We start from the raw sequence: 17,542 nt of genomic DNA, 5'->3' as shown, positions 1-17,542 counted from the left end.
CAGAGTATTTGCCAACATTTGAATATTTAATAATAAACTGATAACCCAAACTGAAATGGTCTTATAGCGCGAGTGTTGTTACACTCATCATGTAGTTCAGCAAAACTCTCTCATGCTCGTTCTGTGTGTACATATTAAATGTTTTTACAGATATATTTCCTTGTGTGTTGGTTTGCAGCCAAATGCACACGGGGGAACACAAAGAACCCACAGAAATGCCACTAACTGGATATTTTTTCTTTTTCTGCCCATTCTCTGTAAACCTTAGATATGATTGTGCGTGAAAACCCTTTTAGATCAGCTGTTTCTGAAATACTCAGACCAGCCCGTCTGGCACCAACAGCCATGGCACTGTAACCGGTCCTACTCAACCCGGGGTCTCCGGCATGGGAACGGTTAACAAGGAGGCTAAAGACAGCAGTCGCCAGAGCGCCTCTTGAGACCAGGGGAGTGAGATTCACACGCACAGCTCTTACTGGCCTACGTCCATTACACTCACCCCCCTAAACCTCACTCCCATCTCGGTCACAGCACCAAATATAACAGGTCCTACTCGACCCACTCCTAGCAAGATTCAAACCAAGGTTACCGGTGTTGAAGGCAGGCGCGCTAACAAGGATCGCAAGCCGCTAACACACCTCTTGAGATCAGGGGAGTGAGGTTTATATGCACCACTCTTAAGGGGGTTGCACACCGGCGGCGACATTCGGCGTCTGTCCGCGGCGCCCAGCTACGACTCAGGAATTGTTCAAAATCCTGCCGCGCCACAGAGCGCCATTTCAAGGTTTTATATTAAATTTATATTATTTTTACCTCAAATCGTCAATGTACACACTGATTTCACCCTGTGCTATATAAAAATTAAAAAAAACTAAGTAATAAATAAAGTAAGAACTCAGCTTACTTATTGTGCAGCTCTTCTGTCAGAAGTCGATTCAAAATTGAGCTTGCGCGGATAGAACGGCGCTGAGCTTTACGTCCGGTGTGCAACCCCCATCGTTCGTTACACTCCCCACCCTAAAACTCACTCCCATCCAGGTCACGGCACCACATGTAACCGGTCGAACTTGACCCGCTTCGAGCGGGATTTGACATGGGAGGCGGGCGCACTAACAGGGATGTTACAGACCGCAGCTGCTAAAGTCAGTCGCTACCACGCCTCTTGAGCCCAGGGGAGTGAGGTTTACACGCAACACTCTTACTGGCCTACGTCTGTTACACTTACCCCCCTAAACCTCACTCCCATCACGACACCACATGACCCACTCCGAGCGGGATTCGAAACTGGGGTCTCAAGCATGGGAGATGGGCACGCTAACAAGGATGCTAAAGACCACAGCCGCTGTGCTGACTGCCGCCAGACGCTACCGTGCTTTTTGAACCCAAAGGGGTGAGGTTTACACGCACAGCTATTACTGGGCTATGTCCGTTTCATCATGTTCAAAGTCACTTAAATCATATTTTTGAACATCTTGACCATGGCTGCATCTGAAAGCTTATAGGCAATGACTCTGCAGGCAGCATTTGCAGACAAAGGTACCTCACAATACCTTTCGGACAGACTAGAGGCAGCATAACAGTTTAATGATCTACAGCAAAATAGAGTGAGCTATGGTGAGAATTAAACAAATATTTAATTACTACAATAGTAATTTGAAGCTAGAAATGAAGTGGAAAACGGTAAAAAACGTACGTTTACACACAAACTGACCAGCAACCGCAACTGCAACTTTCAGATGCCGTCCTTCTTTTTTTTAACTCAATGGTCACAGAATGGAAAGCACAGGATTGTGGGATATCAAAGGCAGAGAAGGATACATATGCTGCCTTCAAAAATCAATCAGATGAAGATATCTCAGGAGACAGGATGTAAAGCTAACGTGCCTTGATACCTTCCTACCTTGGAATGCGTCCTCTGAAAGCAGTATTTTTAAGTTTATGGATGCAGTCGATGTCTACATGCCTAAATTCATTGAGTTGCTGCCATGTGATTGGCTGATTAGATATTTGCGTTAAAGCGCAGTTGAACAGGTTTGTCTAATAAAGTGACAAGTCAATGTACACAATGTCACTTCATATATTCACCGTAAATTGAACCCATGACCTAGGCATTTATAACACCCCTTTTATAACACTGTTTGAGCTACAGAAACATACAAAACATTTTTTAAAAAGTCACTGTCCACAATCTACAGTTTTTTTTTTTATCCTAGTCCTGGGGACCCACAGCATTGTACATTTTGTAGAGTAATTTAACAGCATCTACTAGCATAAAAATATAGCACACTAAAAAATCGTAAATTATATTTAAAAAATATTTTATTGACATATCAAGCCTTTTGTGATTAATGGATGACTGGCCTACTTCAAATTATAATTTGTCTTTCCTGGTGCACATGACAAATTGAATTTTGAACTCTTTTCCATAGGGTCAGTTTAATAAAAATAAAGTTGAACTCTACTATAAAATAAGTCCATATAACACAATACTGTCACATGGCCTTAGAAGACTTGAAATTTTGTACAGAGGTCATGCAGTATTTATGGTGCCTTTCTGGTGTTATAGTGTCCTTGGCAGCCTTCGCTCGCTGTCCTGAATTTTATGGAATACAGCCTCAATGGTGGAACTAAGTGTAAAAATTCTTCTTTCATATCGATCTGGAATGATGTAAGGGTAAGAAAATCATGACAGAGTATTAATTTTTAGGTAAATTATTCCTTTAACTTTCTGCTTACTTTTAAAAAAAAGTCTGACAAGGGCATAATGGTTGCATTCATGAACCATGGTGTTTTCTGAATGAGACTTGTCAAAAAAAGAGACTGTAAATACCACCGCATTGAGTCTGAGCATGCTAAATAGACTATAATGATTTTGAGGGAGACTACTGTAAATTACACAAGTTATGAACAGGCCCAATGACAAATGAATTTACTTCTAATAATTGACTAATTGAAACTGCTATTGCCACTGTTCATAATTGCCTATATTCTTTTTTGGCATCACCTGTCTTGGCAAATGGCGTAGGGGAAAAAAACACAATGAGATCTCTTATCTCAGTTGTTTGTTCTTGACAGCAGAAGAAATCATCTCAGAATAGATTAAATCAGATTCTCTCTCTCTCTCTCTCTCTCTCTCTCTCTCTCTCTCTCTCTCTCTCTCTCTCTCTCTCTCTCTCTCTCTCTCTCTCTCTCTCTCTCTCTCTCTCTCTCTCTCTCTCTCTCTCTCTCTCTCACACACACACACACACACACACACACACACACACACCCACAAACAAACACACTGAGTAAAAAGATTGAATACACTTTGAGTTGTGCCAAACAAGCCATTTGCACACCAATTGTTTTGTTTTTTTTCTTTTCTGTGAAAGCAGAAAGACAGAAGGAGTCCGCCTCATTCCCCTCCTTCTATTTCTCTCTCCCTCACCCATTCTGCATGGATCACTTCTTTACTCCTCCCCCTCAAGAACATGTGAATAGGGAGTTGGAATTAATTAATGAAAGAGTGAATGGACGTGAGAATCACATTTATATGCACACAGACAACTTAGATAAGCAAAACATTTTTACCTCACTCTATATTTAAGGGTAAATGTGAGGACTTTAGTGTATAATCACAATTTCAGTCAATTTTGCAGTACATTATACGATTTGAGTGGAGTGAAAAGTAAATTATTTATATATAAAACGGAAGTTTAATATTTTGTTTAAAAAAAAAAAAGCCATTCAACGGCTCCCATTCTGCTTGTAATCGCCTAAGTATCCTCTGTAATAAATTCCTCCACAATTTCCAAGTCCCAAAATCCTCAGACAACAGTAAAGGTATGGAAAAACAAGAACAAAAAATGTGGGGTGCTGGCCAAAGCAAATGCTGTCTCTGTCTTGAGATGCAGCAGGTTGACAAGACCCTGGCTGGACTGTTACAGTTAGTTTCCATTTTCCACCTTGGGAGCATAGAGGAGCGTAGAAGGGTTAACACTTTACCAGCCAATGGTCTGAAATAACCAATGTACTGGAATATTTAATGTCTAAGATATTTGATTGCACTGGGTGGAGTATGCAAGAACTGCACTAATACTTACCCCAAACCCTCAGTCAGCATCTAGTCTTGTCAGTCTTTAAATAAAGACATTGTAGACTCCTCTACACGTACTCTCTGTTTTCCCTCATTGATCTTCTCCACTGATTCTTCATCATTGATCTCCCTTGTTTTTCTCTGGTTGTGATGTCCTACATGTACTTCTCCCTCTATTAAGATCTCCTACAATACAAACTACTACTCTCAAGTTAAGTTTCCTCCTGGATTCAATTGATTTCACTCATATCCACGAGTCTGTGATTCCCTGACAGAAGACATGCCATCATGAACTCAGCGAGGACTTTGTCATCTTCCAATCCTGATCTTATTGAGGAAATGATAGACCAGCTTTGTCAGGCACTCACTGCTTTCAGTTGCTCATCCACCTCTATGCCGACACCATCCACACTGGTAACCGTCATTACCCACAATGCCAGCCCAATGGTGTCATCATATGCAGCCGAAGAGATTCCCTTACAAAAAGTTTATTCAAGTGTGCTATTAATATACTTGCAGTCTACTTTTTATATACTTCTCAGAAATATACTTTATACTTCTAAGAAATATACTTTATGTACTTTTCAGGAATATACTTAAAGCTACACTGTGTGATATTTTCCCCCATCTAGTGGTGAACTTGTATATGACCATCCAGTGAATTTTAGTTTCTGTTCCTCTCAATTCCGATTTCGTTTCAACTCCTACGGTGGCCGATTTAGTCCAAGATTAATATGGCTTCCAGTTCGACCTCGTCCACATTCGACACGGTGCCTGTGGGATATTCTGTGCGCAGTGGGATGGTTGGAACTCAACTGGCCTAATTATTCGGCCAGAAAGAACTGCAGCTAATCCAGAGTGAACTTTGATGATAGTAATGTTTATTCAGTCATCCAATTGCAAGACATAAACAGGTTTGCGTGGATATGTACATAAATGTGGTTTCTGTGAGAGAACAAATAAGGATGGTAAATATACATACACAGTTAAGAACTGTATAACTACTTATAAGTTACATTTGTATAATGTGGTAACCGTAAACCAGAGCTTATTGTACCATATATAGGCGCTAAATGCAGCTGCATTAAAAGGAGCGGAGCTGCCGCTGCTAACAAGCGGTGTCGGGTTACAAAAGTGTGTGCGGCGCTTTAACGTTAGCACTGCAGTGCGCTCTGTATAACAATTGTTAATATGCCGATCAGACCTGATACATATTTCCATCAACATACATTACAAGCAAATATTTTCTATAAACGAATAAACATTGTTGATAACAAAATAACTGAATGATTATTCAAATAGGTGAGCATTACGCTATTGTATGTTGACACAAAAATACTTCTGAGGTGACATCAACTGAATTACGCGATGACACACTCTGAAACACATCTACAATGACAATAACTATTATTACTTACGGAGTTATTAACGCACAGAAATACCACACAAGGAAAAACAGACTTTTGAGGAATAAACAAGCCAGGAAAACTCCGTATAACTCTGGTATAATACTGGACGCTGCTGAGATGAAAACTCTCTGCACATGCACCAGACAAGTCTGAACAAGTTGACGCGCACATGCGCGAGGCAGAGAATTTTGTACAGTGCCATCCAGTATTAAAACAACGCGAAAGGCGAAGCTTGAATTTACGGGTATGTCCCTCTTTGGCTAATGTACTTTCAAGATGGAGGGGCAACATGGCGACCACCGTTAGATCCCATTACCTTATGTATTTTCAATGGCATATTATAAACTTACGAGAATACTTTATTACTTGAAAGAAGTAAATATACATTAATGAGCACATATATTTTTGAAAGAACTAAGTGTTTTTAGCTAAGAACAGACAAAAAAAGTTACACAGTGTAGCTTTAATATTGCACAAGTATAGTACTGACAGAAAGGTATATTTGGACTATCTTTTGATCAAGATGTACTTAAAAGTATAATTAAGTATTCTAAGTATACTTGGCTTGTAGTTGTGTTTACACTTTTGACTGAGTAGCCTGTGAAATACTTTTTTCACATAGTTTTTACATACTGTCTTATAAACTTATATTGTTTGAAAATATTGATTTGTAAAGAAAACAGATATGTTCCTAATTTTGATTATCTTAATTTTTGTGATGGCTATCCCTTGGTAGTGTACATAGGAATTTACTTTAAATCTAATTTACTCTTTCCCCGCCATTGACTGAATTTTCCAGCTATCCATGTTTTGACTGTTATACAGTAGGGGACACCAATTCAAATCTTCTGAAAGAGGACCGAAAGGCGAAGAAGAAGCAGAAACGAGTGATAGAAGATTGCTTATGCAAATGTGAAATAACGCGATCATCAAATATTAAACAGCATATAAGTTTGAAACTGCCTAATGTTTCCAAATAAAATGTTGAACCCATGAAGAGGAAATGACTGTGAAGCTTTTTGGTCTTCGGATGTGTTGATGGACTTGATCTGGAAGTGTACTTTCGTAAACTAAAAATGTGCGACAAGTATTAAAATAGTAAACTGCTAGTAAACTTATAAGTTCACTTGTAGTACAGATACAGTTCAAATGAGAAACATAGTTGTGAACCCTTAAAGTTTACTACTGTTACACTTATAGTACACTTAAACATATACTTTATGTAGGGGGCGGCAGTGGCTCAGTGGTTCATGTAGGTTGTCTACAAACCGGAAGGTTGGTGGTTCGATCCCCGGTTCCACCTGACCAAGTGCCGAGGTGTCCATGAGCAAGACACCTAACCCCAGCTGCTCCTGACGAGCTGGATGGTACGGTGGCCCAGTAGTGCACAACACAACGAAATTTAAAAAGCATACATAAGTTCACAACACAACGAAATAAATCCACAACACAACGGAATGAAACCACAACACAACGAAATCAAGACACAACACAACGAAATCAAGCCACAACACAAAGAAAAATCCACAACACAACGAAATCAAGCCACAACACAACGAAAAGTCCACAACACAACGAAATACAACGCAACGAATCACAACACAACGAAATCAAGCCACAACACAAAGAAAAATCCACAACACAACGAAATCAAGCCACAACACAACGAAAAGTCCACAACACAACGAAATAGCCACAACACAACGGAAATGCTCCCAACCACTCGGGGGCACTCGGAGCGCTGTAAAGTTGTCATGCACTGTTCTATAGAGTCGGCAATCTTACAAAGAAATCAATACCACAATTATTTTTAACAGTATGTAGGCTAACCATTGTTTATCTATATGAAAAATTAATTTAAAATCACCTACATGCATTATAGCTGCATATTTATGCTCGAGAATGCTTTGACCCGATCCCACCGCGCTAAGGGAACGTCTACCAATTCCACCAATTGGTTGAAACGTATAATTTGTATGAATTAAAATTACTTTTAACATTTAAAAACAGACATGTTAAAATTTCACAGCTTGATTGTATTGGTAAAATTGACTTAATAATGCACAACACAACATTGGACTTTGAAAATTAAAAAAAAAATTTTTTTAATTCATACAAATTATGTTTCAACTTGGTGGAATTGGCAGACGCTCCCTTAGCGCCGAGGCAGCGGGTCAAAGCGTTCTCGAGTATAAATATGCAGCTATTATGCACGTAAGTGATTTTTAATTGATATTTCATGTCGATATACAACTGCACACTTAAAACTGATCGTAGTGTTTAAATATTTGTAAGATTGGCGAATCTATATAGAACAATGCAAGGAAAACTAACTTTACCGCACTCCGAGAGTCCCCTAGTGGTCAGGAGCATTTCCGTTGTGTTGTGGCTATTTCGTTGTGTTGTGGACTTTTCGTTGTGTTGTGGCTTGATTTCGTTGTGTTGTGGATTTTTCTTTGTGTTGTGGCTTGATTTCGTTGTGTTGTGTCTTGATTTCGTTGTGTTGTGGTTTCATTCCGTTGTGTTGTGAACTTATGTATGCTTTTTAAATTTTGTTGTGTTGTGCACTACTGGGCCACCGTAGGATGGCGCCTTGCATGGCTGACACCGCCGTCGGTCTGTGAATGAGTGTATGAATGGGTGAATGTGAGGCAAAAATGTAAAGCGCTTTGGATGGCCGTAGGTCTGTTAAAAGCGCTATATAAATGCAGTCCATTTATATACTTAAACGTGGGCCAATTTAGTCCCACGCAGTATTGAAATAGTACACTTCCAAGTTAGTACATTTATATTAGTGTACTTACTACATAAAGTATAGTTAAAATATACTTGAACATTATTTAAGTTTACATAATAAAATGAACTTGAAGTATACTTCTTTTTTATAAGGGTTGTTCTGGCATTTGGCAGTAAGTCATCAAGAGGGCTGACTCGTCCCATCCAAAACTGGAGTACAAACCTGATGTGCATAATAGTACTAGACCGCTTGCCTTAATGATTGTGATTGAGTTGTTCATTAATGGAAGAATCTCCAGCAGGATGACCAAATAGCTACCTCACAAAAGAGAGAGAGGAATGTGTCCAAGGATTACGTGACTGATCTGGCCTGCTCCCAAATGGTGTTAGCCCACTGCAGTGCCTGTCCGGAGAGCAGAGAGATGATCATTAGCTGTATCCATGCTGCATCTATAACATGACTGAACATAGCAACAGGAAACCATTAAATCCTATGCTAAGGCCATGGGGCTTGAACGATTTGTACAACTCTCCATCCAGGTTTCTCATTGCATGAGATCATATCTGCATGATCATTAAACACTGCAATCCCTCGCCGATCAACCACACTGGAGTATACTTATTTTAAACTAAAAATAAGAAGTATACTTTCAGTCTCCTTTTTATGTCCTTCTCAGAAATATACTTAAAATTGCACTTATGTATACTTGATTTATTCTGAAGTAGGCTATATTTGGTCAATACTTGTACTCTTTTAATAAAGATATACTATATAAGTATTCAAAGTATACTTGGCAACAGTATATATATATATACTAGGGCCGTCAATCGATTACAAATTTTAATCTAATTAATTACATACTCTGTGATTAATTAATCTAAATTAATCGCATACATAATTTTTGCTGTGAAAGTATTTTAAATATTTAAATTCAAATGAATCAATGAATAATCAGCATTAGTGACATTAAAGTTCAAAAACTCTTTTATTATTATTTTCACTGTTCAAATATTGGCCATAACAATAAACAATATGACCTAATATGCTGAGGAAATAAATTAAAAAGTGCTTCAGGAAGAAGATTTTCACTGTACACACAATCAGGGCTTGACATTAACTTTTTTGCTCACCAGCCACTGTGGCTAATGGTTTTCCAAAGTTACTAGCCACTCTGAATTTTCACTGGCCACAATTTTGCTGCTTGGAAATTACATTTTATATGATTAAAGTTGAATTTGACATGCTTAAATTACTTGATTTTGAGTAATTTTTCTTGGTTTAAAAGATTTAAAACCCTTTCAAACTTTCAATGCAGAGTGACGACCCAAATCAAGACTACATTGTATATCAGCTGGTATGTGCAGGTGGGCAAGGGGTGGGCAATATGGCTAATATGAAAAATGTAATAGCTATAGGCTAAATAAAAGAACAAAGAAGCAAATTACAAAAACAATAATCCATTTCTTAAAAAAATATACAGACAGTAGGTTTATTTAATATCTATACATTTATTTAACACCTGTAGTTGTTTGATTAACATTAATGACAGACAGGTATTAATTTGGGCTGCTGAATGCATGGACGTTGTAACGAGTAGAAATATGGTGTGGCCCCTTTAAGAGTGCGCGGTCCCTGTTGAGAATGCGTATCAATAGTACAAGTGTGCAGTGTCGTGGAATGTATACGCTACGCAGTTTTTCGCGTGCATATGATACGCACTTTATGGCGTGTATATGACACGCTCTTGGGTAGGATAGTGGACATTGCAGACGACTTTATTTTTATCAGCACTTCCATCAGGCCGTTTTTATATAGGCTACGTAAATGTTCCAATCAATGATCCAGGCAGCGCGTTCTCATCTCCCTCCTTCATTTTACAGCTCAGGGTCAAACTCCAATACAGAATGGATTAATCTGTGTTATTTTTTTTTACGCGTTAATTTCGATTAATTAATCTGAGGAAAAATAACGCGTAAAAAAAATATATATATATATTTATATATATAAGAAAACAGATATATTATACAGTAGGGGGCGCTATTACACATCTTCTGAAAGAGTACAGAATCTCCAGATCAAAACACAGGTGAAGAAGAAGCAGAAAGAAGTGATAGAAGATAGCTTAATATGCAAATGTGAAATAACGTGATCATCAAACATTAAACAGTATCTAAGTTCAAAACTGCCTAACATATGATGTTATATTCACTTAAAGAAAACTTACAAGTATACTTGAAGTATAAAACTACTAAAGTAGTTTACAGAGAGTATACTTCAACGTGTACTTGACTACTTTCATAAACAAAACAAAAAAAATGACTACAAGTTTTTGTCTATCAGTATACCTATGAGTACAATTGTAATATAGTTGCAGTACAAATAAAAAAAAGTAGTTGTAAAATAGTTGTGTACTCAAAGTTTACTACTCTTATGCTTAAAAGTATACTTGTGGGCCAGTTTAGTCCCAAGTAGTATTGAAACAGCATACTTACAAGTATACTTCTAATACATTGATATTATTATAAAGTATACTTAACATATATATTTGAACCTTACTTAAGTACACTTAATAAAATTAACTTGATTTATACACATTTTTTGTAAAGGTTGTTTTTCATGGACTCCACAGCAGACATCATCCTAGAACATCCCTGGCTTCTCCATCACTCTCCAGTGCTCTTATGGTCCACCAAAGTGCTAGCTTGGGGGAGGTAACTGCTTTCAAGAGTGTCTTCATCTAGCACACACAAGCTTCTTGGAAGCCCCACCAGGAGGACTCTTCCTGCAGACATTCTGTCACAAACATCAGCACAGCTGGAGCCAATTCCTTCCCTGGGGTGAGAATGCAAAGAACTCTTTCCGTCAAGCAGCCACCATACTGACACCATTCCAGTGTATACTTGGTTTCCAGCTGCCACTGTTTCCCTGGTCAGGGCAGTCATTGGATGTTCCAACTTTTTCATCTCCATCTCTATCGTTTATCTCACTTGTTGTTCTCTGGTTGTGATCTCCTATGTGTTACTCTCCCTTTGACAATTTCCTGCAAGAAAAACTGTTACTCTCGAGTGAAGTGTCCTCATTGATTCGTCTGTTGATCAGTTTACGTACCTGATTCCATTGCATCACAAACTTGTAATTAATAACTTGTAATAAATACACGTTTCAGCATAGAACAAAGTTAAACTGAGACTGAAATTGTAACCTATATCCATATTAATTTGAAGATTTTCTTGAGTGTTATGTTTGATATGATTACAACCATTGATTTGACAGAGGCATCCTTGATACACTTCAATTAAATAAGCAAACAACCATTAAATATATTTGTTATATGCTTCCATCTTACCTTGAGCCTTCAAAACGGTGTTGTTTGATAACTGAATGTGTATGTTGTGACATAATCTTGACTCGAAAATTTGCTCACTGCATCACGGTTGTAAGGTGAGAAATGAAGAACAATACAAACTCTCATGTGTTAATACCTTTTTAGGACCACTTGAGCCATGACCAACAGTAGAAACTGCCAAGTGATGGAATTTGGGAGTCAGCTTTCTTTCAAATGCACTGCCAAAGTACTGGTAGACTAATGAGTTGTAATGTGACTTGTTCAAATTTGTATGACCACTAGGGAACTGAGAGAAGATACTGCCACAGAATTCGGCAATGGCACACACACACACACACACAGACAAATACACACTGTCGACTTAGTGGCCAGACATGATAAATCATTGCCAGAGTAGTTGACGTGAAACAGTTTGTAAGCCTTAATGAGGCTCTTCCAATGGCCAGCTTGCTGTCATTCACTAATTAGGTTTGTTTATGCGTTTGTGTTTGAGCCGGGCTCATAGAGATGGATGGAAGGAAAGTGCGGAGGGAGGGGGTTGCTTGTCTTCAGCAGCAGCAGCCTGTGATGTCGTGACTGTGCAGTGACATGCATGTCATCCAGGAGAGGGAGAAATAATATTTTCCCAAAAGTATCACCCACCAGAGTAATAACACACAGGGAGAAAGCGAGAAAGGCTTTTTTTTTTTTTTTTTCAAAAGTATCAAAGAAAGTAAAAGAGGAAAGAAGAAAAAGAAAAATAGAAAATCAACAGTAAATGGGTGAGCAGTGAATTTTGAGCTGGCAGCATATATTACATTGATATTTATTTGTACAGTTTTTACAATTGCTGGCTATTATGGTTTTTCGAATATTCCCATTCATGCAGTGTGTAATACAGCTGTTTGTGAATGTAAACGTTCTGCAAAGTTGTAAAGTTGAACGTGCACGATAAATTGTCTCACAAAAGAAGGAATCGACTCTGAACCGCCTTTACGAGTCGTTTATATTTCGAATCCCACTGTGTTGCGGTTCTATGTCACTAGAAAATTTTGTATTTAAATGTTGAAAATGTTGAACAATTTGACCAGCCCTCAAACACATCATTTTACTGACAACTGCTTCCCTGTTAAACGTGGGATTCGCTAAACGCTTGCTCTTGAAAGATGGGTCATTACTCAGTTTATTTGGACCAGCTTGCTCCTCAGAATCAAAATACATATTTTCTACCGGGTGTTCAAAATGCATAGTTTTGTGTGTTTTATTGTGTAAGATTCTGGCTAATTTACGTTATTATTGTCTTACTGAAATACTTCTGCTCATCAGCTGTGGGCCACTGTTACCTAAAACGGTGTCTGTTAATGCAGATTGTCTGTCCTTCTTACTACTTTGAGTAAAGATATAGGATGGATTTGTTTTACAAACATTTATATTACATCAGTCATTCATGTAAGTGCTGGGCTGTTATTGCTATGTGCACCGCAATTAACTAAAAATACACACATGGGTTTGTTGATGGACATACACTAATGTTAATGCTAATGGTGAGGAATTGCAGCTGTAACATCTCATGATGTACCTCAAACTGAGTAGTGTATCACTGAGAAACGTCCTACTCAAGTCGTTCTTGCGATGGAGGTTTGGGCTGAATAACTAAATCTTCCAATGTTTCATCATTGGACTCGGATTGATATGGTAAAATTGACGTCATAGTTACTGTCTTGATAGTGTGTACAATCACTGAGCTTTAGGAGCCTCTGGAGCTGAAGTTCAGTTATGGTAATAGATGTTTAGCTTCCAAAACACATGCTAAGTTTTAAAGCAATCACAATAAATTTGGCCATCTGACCAATAAGAGCAGAGTAGCTCTCAGAAAGGGGAGATTTAGAGGCGGATTTAGTCTCCTCGCCCCCCTCAGAAACCTGACGATCAGATCGTGCTTCCCAACAGACTTACCATCTACCATGTCATGGTTTGTAGAGATAGCGGCAACATAAACCTTGAGGGTGGAGGGAGACAGCCTTCGCTCCAACCCATATTGTAGGGCACTGAACCGATCGAGAATCTCCGGGGGTCTTCTCGGCGAGAAGAACACCAATCGACAAACAGGTTCCATTTCAACGCATAGAGGTGCCTCGAAGAGGGAGCTCTAGCGGAAGTGATGGTGTCTACCACATTCTGTGGCAGGCCACCTAGAACCTCCGCGTCCCGTCCAGGGACCAAACATGGAGTTTCCAGAGGTCCGGACGTGGGTGCCAGAGGGTGCCCCGTCTCTGAGTCAGGAGGTCCTTCCTCAGAGGAATAGGCCAAGGAGGTGCTGTCGCAAGGAGCACTAGTTCCGGGAACCAAGTCCTGTTGGGCCAGTACGGAGCGACCAACAGGACTTGCGCCTCGTCCTCCCTGACTTTGCACAGTGTCTGTGCGAGAAGGTTCACTGGGGGAAACGCATGCTGTTAGTGCTGAAGCACCCAGGGATAACCGTGGCAGAACACAGGGAAAAGGTGCAGTCTGTGTCTGCTCTCACTGTAAGGAACGCCTTCACCGAACCAACTCAGACATTTTTTTTGGTTTGCTGTGAGAACAGCAGTTTTTGCTGCATGCAGCGGTGAGCACGCAGTCTCGCATTTCCGTGCCGTCTCGCCAACACGAGCGTCCTCATGTCCTCCTTCTCTCTCTACTGATGAGTGAATTCTCTATTGAAGAATTGCGTCTTTATTCTTCGAATTAACGGCAGTTCGGCTCCGAAGTGAATGACAACTCTGCTCTCGCTTCCTGTTTATACCCGCAGTGCGGGGCGGAACGCAAGATGCAAATCTCGCACGGCAATGGCCCATTGGCCTGTTCTCCATATCTCAAAGCTGATAGGGGCTCTCTGAAGTGATCCCAATTCGTCGGTACGTCCGACGTACGTCGAACATGACCGTCTGAAAGGGAACTCCATCAACTGCAAGATGCTATCCTATCAATATGGGCCAACATTTCGAAAGAATGCTTTCAGCACCTTGTTGAATCAATGCCACATAAAATTAGGCAGTTCTGAAAGTGAAAGGGGGTCAAACACAGTACTAGTATGGTGTTCCTAATAATCCTTTAGGTGAGTGTATATTATGAGAAAATTCAAGTGTTATTTGACCTTTGATGCATGTAAACCTGTTGTAGGAGACCTCCAAAACAAAATTAGGAAACGTTATTAAAAAAGCTTAGTGTGGTAAGCTAGACACTTGTATATTATATACAGTCCGTGCTAACAAAAAAGTAGAACAAAAATAAAATGTGCAAATAACAAACATGCTCAGGGTTGACTACCATGGTGAAAAAACTAAAATCTAAAATGATGGTAAAATTGACAAAGATGTTGGTGGCATTGACAGATGTACTAACAATAGGCTTTAGGCTTTTAAGCACATCATTGTTTTGGGTGTTACTACATTTTTCAGACATGCAAAAAGAGTTGTGATTTCCAATAAAACAGTTGTGGTATAACATATTTGCTTTTGGCATGCAAACAAGAGTGGAGCAATGATTTGATTTGATCTGATTTTATTTAATTTTAATCTCTTCTTGGAGAATTGGAGAGCCAATGCACAGTTAAAGTTTTAGAGAGCCAAGGTGGAGCCAGGGGATAAACAGACCAAGGCAGAGACAGAGACAAATTTTCAATTACAGCACCCTGTGAGTGTTTATTAACACAGTTGTATAGTTTATATTATAGTGTTTTATTGGTGAATATATAGTGAGTGTATATTAACACCGTATTTTAAAGTCCCTGTAAAGGCAATTCTGAGATTTGTTTCTAAACACATTATAAATGTTAGAAATGTATTGCTGAAACACGTTGCAAAGACTGTGGACTGTGTACTGAATTGTAGAGTTAGACCGTTAAACAGTTCTTCACCATGTCTGTGTTCAGCATTCTTTGGCGGGGCTAAAACGGTGGCTCGATGGTGTGCTGGAGCCACTGAGCCTGGCCCCTCCCCTAACACTATAATTAATAACTAGAGCGCATTCGCATCAGTTCGCCCACTCAATCGCGAGTTATATTAATAATAGTGTATTAGGTTTCTCAGTCAGAAACAAAATTGTATTGTGTTGTGTTAAACTGACTTAAAACAGTTGCGTTTAGGCTCAACTCAATGTTTTCATTTTGAAAGAACATGTTTCAGTTAAGCAGGCTGAAAATACCATTTGATGCTTGTTTAATTTACTTAAGTAAATTAAGTTAATCCAACACAATTATTTTCGACCACTTTACTTAATCCATTTGAGTTGAGAGTACATAAATTATTTTTGTTGTTTTAAAACTGCATTGTAGAAACCAGGGAGGACTGGATACAGAGCGTAAATGTTGAAATAATATGTTATTGAATGTGTTTTTTTATCAAGATTAAAAAATTGGGAGTTTAATGTTCTTTTATTTTTATATTTTAAAAAATGTCTGGTATGTTAGTGTTTTTGGAGGTTACCATTGTGGTGAAGTGTATGTGCTTGGGGTGAGGACCTGCTAATAACAATTCAAGTTGTTTTAAGAATAAAAAACAACTACTTTGGGCATGCCATGGATGTAACAAAACCATCTTCTGGCTAGCCAATAAGATTTTGTAAAAGATTTTCTTGTTAGATAACGTTTGTAAATGTTGTAAAAAATTATTTCTCTAAATAAAAATAATCAATTCAACTGGATTACTTGTTTTGGTTTTTGTTTGATATTCATTTTAAAATAATTGAACTTTTGGACTAAATGGCATTGAATTAACCTTATGTAAAAACTTAAGGTTACTGAAATAAGCAATGTTAATTAAATTCAACATAACCCAGTTACTTGGAACCTGTTGACATAAAAAAGTTAAGTAAATCCAACGTATACTTTTTTTGAGTGTACAGCCTACAGTTTGCTGGATAGTAATGCCTTCGTCACGTAAATGCATATTACCTGGTTGCGATAACTTACAAAACAGCTCTGTGTCCTTATTTAGATTTCCGAAAAACAATGATATCAAATTAATTTTGTGTAGAGCCACCTTGATGGAGAGCTGAGAATCACCACCAACACCCCCCTCTGCAGTGATCATTTTACACTGGATAGTTTTATAAACTTTCATCTGAGACAACTGGGATTCACTAATCCGCTGTAGAATGGGACCGAACCGACTATCTCCCGCCCCGGCCTTCATCCTCCCGTCCCGCTGACAACTGGTGCCATTGTTGGTACAACACCATGAAACACTAATTGGAAGGAAAAACTTGGAAGTTGGACGGAGGACAATAATATCTCAACTCCACATAGGACACACTGTGTTTAATCATACACTTTTTATTTCTGGGAAACATGAATCTGGTAATTGTGGTAAATGTGGTTTACCAGATACTGGAACATGTACTATTAAACTGTGAAGCTATGTAACACCGTACCAAAGAGAACGATTTTAAATTGTAGAAGAGCTTTTCACTTTTTTAATAATGAATAATGCCCCAAAGCAATTTAGAACTTACAATGTACTTTTAAGTCATTTAAAATAAAGTCTGATCAATAGGATCTCTTTATGTCAGTGTGTCATTACATGTTTGTCTGTATGTGTCAGACATACAGTCAATGATCTGGCGATTGTTTATTTTTAAAGATGTATCAATGTGGTAAAGCATAAATCCTTTGTCCTGGTGCATATGTGTTCTGAGTAGGTGGTCCTTTATTGTTGTCTCAGGGCACATCAGGATGCATTACTGTTTACACTACAATAATGTTGCCATATGCATTCCTTAGCAGCTTCAAAGCTAGACATCTGATTGGATCACAAATGCATTTGGAGGACACATTTGGACCCCTTTTAGATCTGTATTTAGTGCTGTCCAATTGTGATTGGATCCCAAAATGGATGTTGATACCACATGTTACTGAGGTAACCAGGTCTGGAAAATCTGCTTTTCCCTTGTGTGTGAATTTGGTGTGTAAAATATAGTTAAATCAATAGGCAGGGGAATAAAGAGAAAAGGGTTAAACA

The sequence above is a fragment of the Gobio gobio genome (genome assembly GCF_949357685.1).
Source record: "Gobio gobio genome assembly, chromosome: 4".
NCBI lineage: Eukaryota > Metazoa > Chordata > Actinopteri > Cypriniformes > Gobionidae > Gobio > Gobio gobio.
Note: the sequence above shows the minus strand (reverse complement) of the source record.